Source organism: Phacochoerus africanus, chromosome 3 (assembly GCF_016906955.1).
Source record: "Phacochoerus africanus isolate WHEZ1 chromosome 3, ROS_Pafr_v1, whole genome shotgun sequence".
Classification (NCBI taxonomy): Eukaryota; Metazoa; Chordata; class Mammalia; order Artiodactyla; family Suidae; genus Phacochoerus; species Phacochoerus africanus.
This window is the reverse complement of record NC_062546.1, coordinates 8,745,845-8,758,308: the sequence shown is the minus strand read 5'-3', so window position 1 is coordinate 8,758,308 and position 12,464 is coordinate 8,745,845. Positions and strand designations below refer to the sequence as shown.

Genomic DNA, 12,464 nt, shown 5'->3' with positions numbered 1-12,464 from the left:
CTGCATGAATTTCTCAAATTCTCACCATCTCTGAGCCTCACGATTGCATTATCATCCATCTAGAAAGCCATCACTCTGTGCCCAGCACGGTTCTCATCCCAGGAAATAATCTAGTGACCAAGACGAGAGTCTGCTCAAAGGAGGCTAGTGGCAGACACAGCGTTGGGCATCTCTGGGGCACACGCTGAATGGAGCATCATCCCGGCCCCAGGAGAACCAAGGAGGGGAGTGGTGGTGCCAGGGGCAGTGCGACGTTAGGGCAGCCGAGGCCCTCAGGCCTGGGTTCAAACCTAACTCACCCACTGTCTCAAAGATATCCCCATGTCTATGTCTATAAACCGCGGACCTAATGCTCCCCCTTATGGAAAAGTTATGAGTATTAAGTAAATATATGAAATTCTTTTCCAGAAATCCTGGCACATAGTAGGTTCACAAGAAAAGTTAGTTCCAGGCAGTGTCTGTCTGCAGGTCCCTCCTGTGTTCTTCAGCTTCACCTGAAGTGTCCAGAACTTACAGACACTTATCCCAAGTTGAGCTAATTATTACTACAGGCAGGTGCCGCCAAGGAAACCTTGGCCTAGCCTATAATGATAACGACAGCAATGACAGCAAAACTACCACCGACCGGCCTCTTTCTAGGAGCCGGGCGTGGCTATTCATGTCATCCGGATTTTACAAAGCGCTCCAAAGCTCTCGTGACTAGTCTACACACAGGACGTGTAGAGTGGGATTCGAACCCAGGACTGCCCAATACCCATCAAGTTTCTTCTGCCTCTTGGATGCTCCATCTTGCCTGATGGCTTCCAGGTGCTACTCGAGGCCAGGTATTCATCCAGCAGTGTAGAAAAAAGTCCGTAAAATGTGGCATAAGAGGGGCGAGATGTCAGGGGCACTGCTTGGCCTCTGGGAGGCTCCAGCTGCAAGCCGAATACCACAAGCAAACATCCACCGGGGCTGACCTGGGGGAGGAAGCCACCCTTCCTCCTGCTCTTTAGTGTAATTTCCTTATTCAGTCGGATACCATATAGCATGTCACCAAGAAATGACCCAAGTTCCAGGGAAAATAGATATGGGAGCATTTTTTTTTTCAATCCTCATCCTGACTCCTCTTTGGGGAAAGCAAACTAAGAATTCAGAGACAGGGTCAGCCACAAGATCGAGGCTTTTCTAATGCGGTGCTTTTCACAGCTCCATTTCATCCAAGCGACCTGCCCCCCCCACCCCTTTTGCGTCGATGCGTCTCTGTCTCCGTTGCACTTTCCCCCCTCATTGGGACTTTCGAATGCTCAATCCTGACGGATATAATTTGGTGCTTTAATATAGAGTAACATTATTTTTCATTTACTCCAATCTGCCATCAGTATCATCTTTTCATTTAACCAGATGCAATTCTTTTTTCTTTCGCTAAATTGAAAATCCATGAGCGACAGGGAGTGCAATGTTTTAATTAGCTCATATTTTTTATATGGATTTATGTCTTTAAAATACATTTGTGTAATTCTTCAGCTAAATTAAAAACGTCTTTCTGCAAAAGTGAGGAGGGGAAAATAAAGAGCTAAATTGTGTCATTAGCTTAGGTAGATACAGACGGGAACCAGGATCTGGCGGAGACGCACAATCACCCGGCCTCGGCCTGGGTGGATTTTGAACTTGCCCTTCACTGAAAGACAGCTTTCCTTATCAAGATTTTTCAAAAAATGGCTTGGGGGGGGGCGGGATTTTTTTTAAGGCCCCTCGTAAGTAAACAAGCATTTACCCGCCATGAACTAATTTGAAACTGAACCTGCCACTAAACAAAACAGAAAAAACAAAAACAAAAACCCCAGAAGTCATGATGACAAACCGTTTTCTACCGCATTTCTCTCTTTGTCTTTTTTTCCCCTAACGATCAAGTTTAAAGCGTTCCACGGCGCTTTTTTCCGACTTTCTAGGAGACAAGTGACATTCCGTGGTAAATGAGAGAAAAAGCCATGCAGAACTGAAATCTCTCTAATGCAGTGACACCAACTTGCCCTCTATTGTTGGAAATGAGCAGACGCTCATGATTGTTCATCACACGGCTCCTAATGCAGTTAAAGCATTCAGCTATAATTTCTCCTTGCATTTATAATTACTGTCATAGACTGCACACCTCGGTGAGCAGATTAAAGCTATAAACTATTTAGCCGCGGCTCTAAGACGAGGAACTTGATTTGTCTGGCAGGAGTTATTTGTTAGGGAGCTTGACACTTCCCATAAAAATGACTCAACTTGATGAAGAACAATGCAGTTTTTAGCAATGCGGGGATTTTAAATCAGTCGCCACGCCACGCCCTGCAAGCATCGCGGGGCCGTTTGTTAAGTGATGTGTGGGCCACGGAGAGAACGGACTGCGTTAAGGGCACCACAACAGAAGAGGATTCGGGGTGCGGTGCTTTCTTTCCTGGCCCTTCCTCTGAAAGAACAGGAATTTGTTGAAAATCACGGCATGTCATGTTCTCCTATTAAATCCAGTGTAAATGTTATGCGGGGCTCACCTGGCAGGAAATGGGGAGGCCGGGAGCCCAAGGCGCATGTCACTTTTGGGGGTGGGCGGATTAGAGAACTTTGTGCTCCTGTTGAGAACATTCACTTCCCAAGCCTAGGAATCCAAGGTCCTGTGGGAAGTGTCGGGGGTTGTTTTTCCTGGAATATTCATTATTTCTTTGTTTATTTCTTTGTTTTTGTTTTTGCCTTCACTGGCAGGAAGCATATGATACATTTAGGCCCAGAGGACCCTTCTATGGGGCTAATCTAGCGGTGCTGTGAAAACAAAAAAATCATCTATGTGCAGATTGATTAGATAGACAGGCGAAGATCGGGTGGCCCTCAGTGCAGCCCCTTTGTCCCAGCGAAGCTTGTGTCCAGGACTACTAGGTCAAACAGTGCACGTTCTGGGCAGGGCTCCGTGCTGGGTCTGGTCCACAGAGCAAGGGCTGGACGAATGCCACTCTCCTCTCTCGAGCCCACCTTGATCACCTGCCTCCAAAAACTGCTCTTTTGTTTGCTTAGGGCTTAGATCAAGATGTGAGATGGACTGTGCCATCTGACTTGAAGCAATAAGGAGAGACTGTGAGTACAGATTTAGCCAAAATAGCTCTGGGGGGAAGAGGGAAGCATTCGGTGGCATGTGGGCAGCCCCAGAAAAGGATGCCATGTAGCATTAACCTGCATTTCTTCACCTCTGACTCCTCGTTTCTCTCTGCCACCAGCTACCTTGAAAATTTTCATTTGCTCCAGTCCACCATCACCGATGCTGTGTCCTGCTTAGGAGATCTGCATTGGTCCTCGGGGCGTGTCAGTACAAGTGATGATGGTGGTGGTGGTGGTACTTAGTCTGGTAAGAGAAAGGTTACAGCAGCACCTGGCACAGTGCCCGCTATTACCACATCCTGGTCATTGATACGGAGAGGGGATTGACAGTTCTTGAGCATCTACAGTATCCTGGCTATTGTGCTAGGCCCTTGATGTATATTATCTCAGTGAATCTTAACCTGAAACTCTATAAAGAAGGAACTATGATCTCACCCAGCTTAGAGGTGAAGAAACCAGCCTCAGAGAGGGAAGTGACAATAAGGTCACACAGCTAGTAAGAGGGCAGAGCTGGAAATCTATGGAGACATGACCATCCATCTCAAGCCGGAATTTTGGATGAAACCTCTCCCACCACCTTTCCAGTACCCCCTGGGTTAAATTCCTCTGGATGCCACACCCCAGTGAACCCCGTCCACCAGTTCCTTACGTGGGAGCGGAGATGAATGGGCAACAACAACAAGAAGTTTTAATATCCCGAAAGCTCAACTTTTTGACATAGACAACTTTCTACCACTCAGGCCCTCCAGCAAATTGGCACTTTCCATGTGCATGGCTTTATCTGGTATTTTTTCATCTATGGAGAAAAAAAAAATGATGTTTCAGGTTATGCTATTTTCAATGCTACATTACTCGATTTCACAGTCAAATAATTCTATTTTTATTCACCGGAGGATTTTGTCATGTTTAATTGTTTATGACTCCCTCCCTTCCCAGATCGGCCGTAGCCTCCACAGCCCCCTTTGCCTCCTTCTTGTGGAGTCTCTGGTTTTCGGTAACCATGGAGACGGGTCCCTATTGGATAGCGTTTGCTGGGGCTTAGAAGTCAAAGACCAATCAGAACCTCGTCATCCCAGAAGTGCGAGAGGATAAAAAGTGAGGGGACTTTGGAAGTGGAGGGAGGGCGTGGCGTGAAAGTGCGGGGAGATGGAGCCTTCCCGATGCGAGGAAATTCCAAACAGGAAGCACGTGGAGGCTAAGCTCGGTGGGGAGGACCGTGGGCCCTGGCACTGCTTGAGGCCTGGCCTCCACTTTTTAGCTAAGAGACCTGGGGCAGGTCACGTGGCCTCTCTGACCCTCAGCCGCCTCTTCCATCAAGTGGCTGCATTCAGTCTGGCCTCACATTGTGTTATAAGGACATTTTCTTTAAAAGTGTCCTCCTCGTACCGTATCGGGCACAGAGAAATCCTTGATTTAAGAGGGTCCCTCATCAGTGTTAAAATACAGCACTCCTAGACCTGAGGGCGGGCGAACGTGTCTAATGATCGAGGAGGACCGCGATTTGAATGGGCTGGTACCGACGCACGTTTCCTGTCCCAGGAACCTCCACTGGGGAAGAACAAATGCGGAAACCGTCATTGGAGAGGAGAAGGTGTTGGGGGCTGGGGCCAGTGCTAGGGTGACAGCAGCGTGGCGAACATCCTGGCGACTGGTGGTGAGGGTCACAGGACAAGGGCAGCATCCCCCCCACACACCCCGGGATTTACCATGAGCCACTGCAGGGAAAGTCCTGGGCTGGAGGAAGCCTGGCCAAATGAGCAGAGATCCAGGCTGAGTCTGGGATTTGAGGAGGAGCCTGCCAGGGGGAGAAAAAGCGATGGCAAGAGTGAAGCCTTGCAAGTGAAAGAGAGAGAGGGCTCATCCCAGAGGAAGCATGTCCAGTGTAGTGGGCGCCCAGGATGGGCGAAGATGGAGAGAGAGGAGGCTGAGCAGGTAGGGAAGCTGGTGCCTCTGCAGACGATGGCTTCTGCTTGGGTGCATAAACTTGTCTAGTGAGCCTCAGAGAAACAGATGCTCCAGGCAGCTTTGCTTTATTGAAATGCTTTAACATCATTCCCATGACATTGACTCTGCAGGGCTGGGCAGAGGTGGAGCCCTGGACTTGGACCTGAGCTGACAGTTTATAGTGGACTTGAAGCTGATGCCCACCTCAAAGCTCCTGGAGGGCGGGGGTGCTTCTGGTTGGCTCTTTCTACACAGGGTGTAAATGTTGGGGGAAGAGGAAGGAGGGGAGGGAGGATGGAAGGAGGGAGGGAAAGAAAGAAGGAAGAAAGAGAGGGAGAGAGAGAGGAAGGAAGGAGGAAAGGGAGGAAGGGAGGAAGAAGGAAAGCCGGGTATCTAGGAGGCGATCATAGCTGAGGGAGCCTTTGACGTTCCCCATGTGTGATGAGACAGTAAAGCCCATGTGACTCATCAAGGAGGCAGAGAAATAGATGAAGCACGTGAACCCCTCGGCACCATGGCCAGCATGTAATTGGAAGCCCAATGGGAAGAAATCTTCCATCGTTGCACAGCCCGGAAAAGAATGAGGAAGTGAGAAACATTTCCAGCTCGCGGTAAAAAAATGGTTTGTCCAGATGCCACCGTGAAGCCTGTGTGGGCACTAAGAACTGCTTCTCTGGAGGTGCCAGTGCCCATGGGAGGAGTGACAAGCCATGCCTTCATGTGAAGAGTCAAGTTCTGCATTTTCTGCCGCAGGTGCATCAGGGAGCTTCGTTCAGCCACCAGCTCCTCCATCCCCTGGGGGCATCTGCCCTGTACCAGGCGTGTCCTGAGGGCTGGGCGCCCCCTAGGATGAGAAAAGCCCAGCCCTTTCATTCTGGTCAGAGCACCTGGGGTGATAACAGTTCTAAAGACTAACATTTATTGAGCACAAAAATAAAAGTCAGTAATTTCTAAGAATGAGAGGCTGCCAAGGACATACAGGACAGTGTGGGGACTGTGACGGGGCCCCTACATTAAGTAGGGGTGGGGCATCAGGGGAGGAGAGGAGGAGGTTGAGAGGGAGCTGGGCATGGTGACAGATGGACGGCAGAACATTCCAGACAGGAAAACAGGAAGAGGGGGTTGGTGTGTCTCATTCAGAAAAGGCAGAATGTCGACAGCTGGGGCTGGAGGATTGAGGCGTGAGTCGGGGTGGGAGAGGGGGCATGAAGCAAGTCAGGGCTTCATAGAACATTCTAAGAACCTCAGATGTTTTTTTCTAAGCATGGCAGGATGCCATCAAGGGGGTTAAGCAGGAGGGTACTCTGATCTACTTTCTCTTAGAAGGTCGCTCCGGCTACTGGCTACTGCGCAGAGGGCGTGAGGGGCGTCAAGAGAGAAGCGGGAGGCCAGTGAGGAGGCTGCGGGGAGGTGAGAGGGAGCTGGTGGCATCCGGACTGCAGTGGAGGCAGAGAGCATGGAGAGGGACTAGCAGGGCCGAGGGGATTCCGGGCCCCTTGGGGCCGAGCTTGTCTGCGAAGAAGACGTGGAGGAGATTAGGACAAATCCTGTCGGCCTCACACCCTGGGGCCCTGCGTGGGCACCGGAGGACCTACGACTGCTCTTCCCACAGCTCCCCAGACCCCCTTCAAGTCCCAAGCATGCCCCGACTGCCTCTTTGCCAAGAAGAAGCCATTGGGATAAAAGTAAACCCCTCTTTTGATGCTTCTCTAGGATTATGAAATACAAAAGAAAAGGTCCCTGCTGTGCTCGTCTTCCTATTTTTCAATCCTAATTTAATTCCTCTCTCCGTTCTGTAATTCGGCCCCCCTCCCCTGAGCGTCAACACTAGGTGGTCCCGACTTCGACAGAAGATTCACTGGCAAGATGAAATGGAGGCACACATTGTTCTTTCAAGATGATTTAATGACCTTTTTGGCATCCCCGTGACTGCTGAGATCTTCTGTAATTATTCAGTTTGGCGGCAGAGAGTTCTGTTGATCAGAGGAAGGCTGATGCAGATGTCAAATATCAATAAATTGGCAATCCATGCCTGCAACCACATGATGCCGGAGCAGCCCAGGAAACCACTGGTCACAAGGCCATGAACAGTTCAACCAATACAAACCCCAAAGAATTTCGAGTGTTACACATGCAGAAACATTACCCTCGTATTTTCTTCTTGCACCAGCTCACATTCTCTTTCCCTGCCTTTTCTTTTCCCCCCTACCTCTGTCCTTGTCACTGTCCCCGTCTCTGCTTCCCCAGGGCTTCAGGGTCCAGCTCCACCCAGCACCACTGACGCTGCCCAGAGAATCACCACAAGCTCTTGTTGGTCTTACTGTTCAGGTCTGTTTGTTCCCTGCTGGAGATCCAGCATTGATTTTTTTTTTTTTTTCCTGCTTTGCCTGCTTTCTAACAGCCTGGTTTATATCAGAAAGGTCTGTGTCAGGAATTAGAGAATGTCCCTAACAGTGGGGGGGAAATACCCTAAGGTAAATATACCACTCGTGGGCTTGCACTGACAAGTCCAAGTGAACTGGAAGATGCTAGAAAAACCTCCGAAGTCAGGAAGAGAGGCATTTGCTTTAATAACGCATCTAATTCCTTGAGCTCACCTTATCAAGTTCTAACCTCTGAATCTCTAAGTTCCCAGTTCAGAAATGCAGAGTCTCCTCTGTCCTTGTGTTAATTTTTAAATTATATATCATTGTAGAGAGGCCCTTGTGGTGAATGTGATGAGCCATTTTCGCATCTGAAATGGGAAATTACAACTGAACATTAGCGATTGCTTATAAATCACTGCAAGCTAAGTGGCATCTGTAACCACACGGTATTAACTGGGGAGAGACGCAGTGAACAAAAAAGGGAACTTAGAAGGGGGAGCCGATTTTTAAGAGAGGAGATTGCAAGCTGATGATCCCAGAGTCCTCCGTGTGCCAAGCCATCTCTAGGACCCCTGTGGACCTGAACAGAGGATTGGTTGGGATTCTATTCTGTGGCTTCCTTCCTTCCTTCCATCCTTCCTTCCTTCCTTCCTTCCTTCCTTCCTTCCTTCCTTCCTTCCTTTCTTTCTTTCTTTCTTTCTTTCTTTCTTTCTTTCTTTCTTTCTTTCTTTCTTTCTTTCTCTCTTTCTCTCTTTCTCTCTTTCTCTCTTTCTCTCTTTCTCTCTTTCTCTCTTTCTCTCTTTCTTTCTTCAAAAACAATTTTTAAGTGCAAAATTCTGGAGGTGGAGAAATGTGTCCTAAAACTCACCAGGAATCAGCAAAAAGGCCATAGGACAGGTCAGTCTGAGGCAGTGTCTCTGCCAGCCCACTGAAAATGAGCCAGGCACTCTGCTTGGGAAACATGGATGCTTAGTGGTCATGTCCACCCTTTGCTGGGAAGCCCTGAGGTTTGTGGGCCAGGCTGCCTGGGTTTGACTGCACCACTCCCAAGCAAGAAGAACACAGGTCTGTATCTCTCCAAAACGAGTTTCTTCATCTATAAAATTGGGATAAAGAGGTGGATAAAGAGGGTTGCAAAAGATAGGCTGAAGAATGCTTGAAGCCAGTGGTTCTCAGACTGTGAGAGGGTGACGTGTCGTGTGAGTGGTGCACATCAGAGTCACTGACGGGGGTGGGGGTGTTAAACCAGGTGGCTGAGCCCCCTCCCCAGAGTGTCAGATTCCATGGGGGGCCGGGGGCAGATAATCTGAGTTTCTGACAAGTTCTCCGATGATACGGAATGCTGGTCCAAGACAACACTTGGAGAAGCGCAGCTTTATGCACAGTGCCTAGCAGGTTGTAAGCGCTCTCCATTTTGTTCCCGTTAACTCTCATGCAGTGTTCGAGCCTATCTGACACTCTGGGTGAGGAAGTAGCATAAACGGTCAGGGAGATTCAGCTTCGTGTACAAAAATCAAGTCAAACCCAGAGGGCGAGGCCATGGATCTTCCATTCGAGGCGCTGAAGAGAGAGCAGAAGCTGAGCACAGGGCAATACAAGGAAAGGACCAAAATCTAGGGAGGCAGGAGGTGGCCTGGAAGTTTGCACAACTCTGCCGAGCTCACTTAAAGGGGTAGGTCGCATCAACTCAGTTGTTTCGACTGTATCGGGAAGACTGTTCCTTCTGAAGAGCGTTGACTGACAGGGGAATAGGTCGTCCCCTGGACCTAAGCTCAGTACCTTCCTTAACTCTGAAAAGATGGGCTGTGTAATTATTTGGGAAGCAATAGTCAAAACTGTTCAGCTTGTTAACACCAAATTGTGTTTATCAAAATCTCTTGTTTATAAATGACTGCAAACCAAACTTACGTAAAACAGGGAAGTTGCTGGCTGTTCAAGGACGGAGTTGGTTTCGTGCACAGATGACATCTAGGTTCAAAGCAGGTCTGTCACCAGAACCTGGTCTTTCAGCTTAGAATTCCCCTCGGTGGACTTTCTTTTCAGGCAAATGACAAGATTGCCCAGACCAGCTCCAGAGTTACTTCTTTGCAGTTTAAGAGTTTTAGTGCAAAGAGCGCCCATTTCCTAAGAGTGCCTATCGAATATGGAGGCTGAGTTTAACTGGGCTGTGGGCTCACATACTCTGTGTCCAGGAGAATGAGATGCTCTCTCCAGCCTGAATCAAATGCACACTCCTGGAAGCAGGTGGAGTCAGCACTTTACAACTTGGGCTGAGATTAGTCTTTCAGAGGGGTTGTGATATCAGTTGTTTGGGGCCCTGGGGCAGGGTGGGCTTGAATCCAACTCATCTTAGTCAAGGTTGACCCAGGCCAGCTTTTTATTCTCCTGACATCTACTTCTGATTCTGCAGTGTCCACTGCTCTCATGGTAGCCTAGCTTAGGATTCAGGGACCTTCCTCTTTCCCTTATCTGCCCCACCACTCTCCATTCCATCACTATTTTTTCTTGAATGGCCCCCGCAATGCTTTGTCCATTTCACCCCTTCCACCTCTGTTTCCACTGCAGCTGGGTTAGTCAAAGGCATCCTACCTCTTACAAGGACTGCTGCAGTGGCCAGTCACCTGCAGACCTTCTCAGCTCTCCTCACCGCCCTGTGCCAGTTCGCCCAGCACACAACTGCCAGACCAAAAGTCCTAATTCAAAGCTTCTATCATAATGAGAAGAGCGACCATTTCATGAGTGTTTATCTCAAGACGTCAACCGTAGCCTTTCTGAACCTTATACTCGATATTCCCGTCACTTAATTCTCAACTTAAACATGATCTTCTTTAAAGACTCTTCACTGAAAACCCACCTACAGCAGGAGTCAGAAAACTTTTTTCCAAAGGGCCAGAATGTAGATATCTTCAGGGTTGAGCCGTAGGGTGTCCATCACAACTGCTCAGCCTGCGGTTGGAGCATAAAATCGGTAACAGGTGATACGGAGGTGAATGTGTGTGGCTATGTGCCGATAAAACTTTATCAACGGACCCTGAAATTTGAACTTCATATAATTTCCCTAGGTCATTAAAATAGTGTTCTTCTTTTGACTTTTTTCCCAATCATTTAAAAATACAAAAACCATTTTTAGTTTGTGGGCCCCATAAGGACAAGGGATAGATTCGGCCCACAGGTCACAGTTTGACAACCCCTGATCTGAAGCCATCCAGCCCTCTCACATCTTTTTCTCATAACCCTGATTGTTTACCTAATTAGATTTACAACTATCTGATGTTATGTTACGTGTGTGTGTGCCTTTCTTTGTGTCTGGAACTGTGTTGGACTCCAAGGATACAGTGATGAACAGACAGCCTTTCTCTTCCCCTCACATATCTTTGTGTATTATTAAAATATAGTTGACTTACAATGTTGCACCAATATCTGCTGTACAGCAAAGTGACTCAGTTATGCATATATATATATATATATATATCCTTTTTTGGTATTATTTTCCATCATGGTGTGTCTCAAGAGATTGGGTATAGTTCCCTGTGCTATACAGCAGGACCTCATTGCTTATCCATTCTAAAGGTAACAGTTTGCATCTACCAACCCCAAACTCCCCGTCCATCCCACTCCCTCTCCCCTCCCTCTTGGCAACCACAAGTCTGTTCTCTATGTCTGTGAGTCTGTTTCTGTTTTGTAGACAGGCGCATTTGTGCCATATTTTAGATTCCACATATAAGCGATTATCATATGGTATTTGTCCTAATCTATCTGAATTACTTCACTTAGTATGAGAGTCTAGTTGCATCCATGTTTCCATGAATGGCATTCTGTCTTTCTTTTTATGGCTGAGAGTAGTATTCCATTGTATATATTTAGCACATCTTAAGCCATTCATCTATCAAAGGACGTGTAGGTTGTTTCCAGATCTTGCTATTGTGCATAGCGGTGCCTATATCTTTTTGAATTATACTTTTGTCTGGATGTATGCCCAGGAGTGGGATTGCTGGATCATATGGTAGTTCTATTGTTAGTTTGCCGAGGAACCTCCATACTGTTTTCCATAGTGGTCGTACCAATTTACATTCCCACCAATCGTGTAGGAGCCTCTTGCTTATCTTGAGGAGAAAAATAAACAAGAAAACAAGTTAATAAACAAGATAATTTCAGATCCCATGAGGAAAATAAATAAAGTGCTGAGCGCCTGGGTAGCAGTAGTGCAAATTTACTTCAGATGCTACAGGAAGGCTTCTTTGAGAGGTGACAAGTGAGACATGCAAGATTGCAGGAGCCGGTCCTGGAACTAATGATAAGAGGATTTCACACAGGGGCAGCATGTGCAAAGGCCTGGAGGCAAGTAAAGGATGGAAGTGTTTAGGGAAACTGAAAGAAGGACTGTGTTGCTAGAACTCCATGATCTCCAGGCAAAATAATTTTAAATGTTTAGCACAGACCCAGTTGTACAGGCCATGGTGGTGAGTTTAGATTATTCTAAGTTCATTGCAGAGGGTTTTTAATAGAGGAAGGATATGACCCGACTGGCATTTTAGATGATTCTGGCAGCTACCTGCACAGATGGACCGTAGCTGTGTATGTGTGGGTGTGTGCATTGCTTTCCTTGCCAGGAAGCTCCTTGAAGACCTCAAACATGAACCCTCTACATATTAAACCCTCCACACAAACTTTGTGAAATTAAGGCATCAGTTAAGCCATTAACACAGCATCGCTTTTTCTTGATCCCTTGACAGCAAGACTTTTTATATCCAGGTTCCTGAAGCAGGTCAATTTATATCATAAAATTCAAATATTACAGCTTATAACATAAAGTGACCTCCCATTATATAATGTGGCAAAACAAGCAAATTAATACCAGAGGTCATAAATGTCTAGGCACTAATATGGCTCAAGAATGAAATATGTTCCCCTCACTTTGGGGGTAAGGATTCAAAATGAAGAGGGAATCACCCAGCAGCATCCAAACGGACCACCTGACTTCTAAATCCAACTGGAATGGATGCAGCCCACTGGAGACTTTCCCACTCTTCTCATCCGTCAGTC

At 47.4% G+C, this 12,464-nt stretch overlaps 1 protein-coding gene across 1 annotated transcript in view; it reads left to right on the top strand.

Annotated features, from left to right (window-relative positions):
• Positions 1–12,464, top strand: part of TSHZ2 (teashirt zinc finger homeobox 2) — a 453,628-nt gene that overhangs the window by 269,177 nt on the left and 171,987 nt on the right. The gene's annotated exons all lie outside the window — the stretch shown is intronic.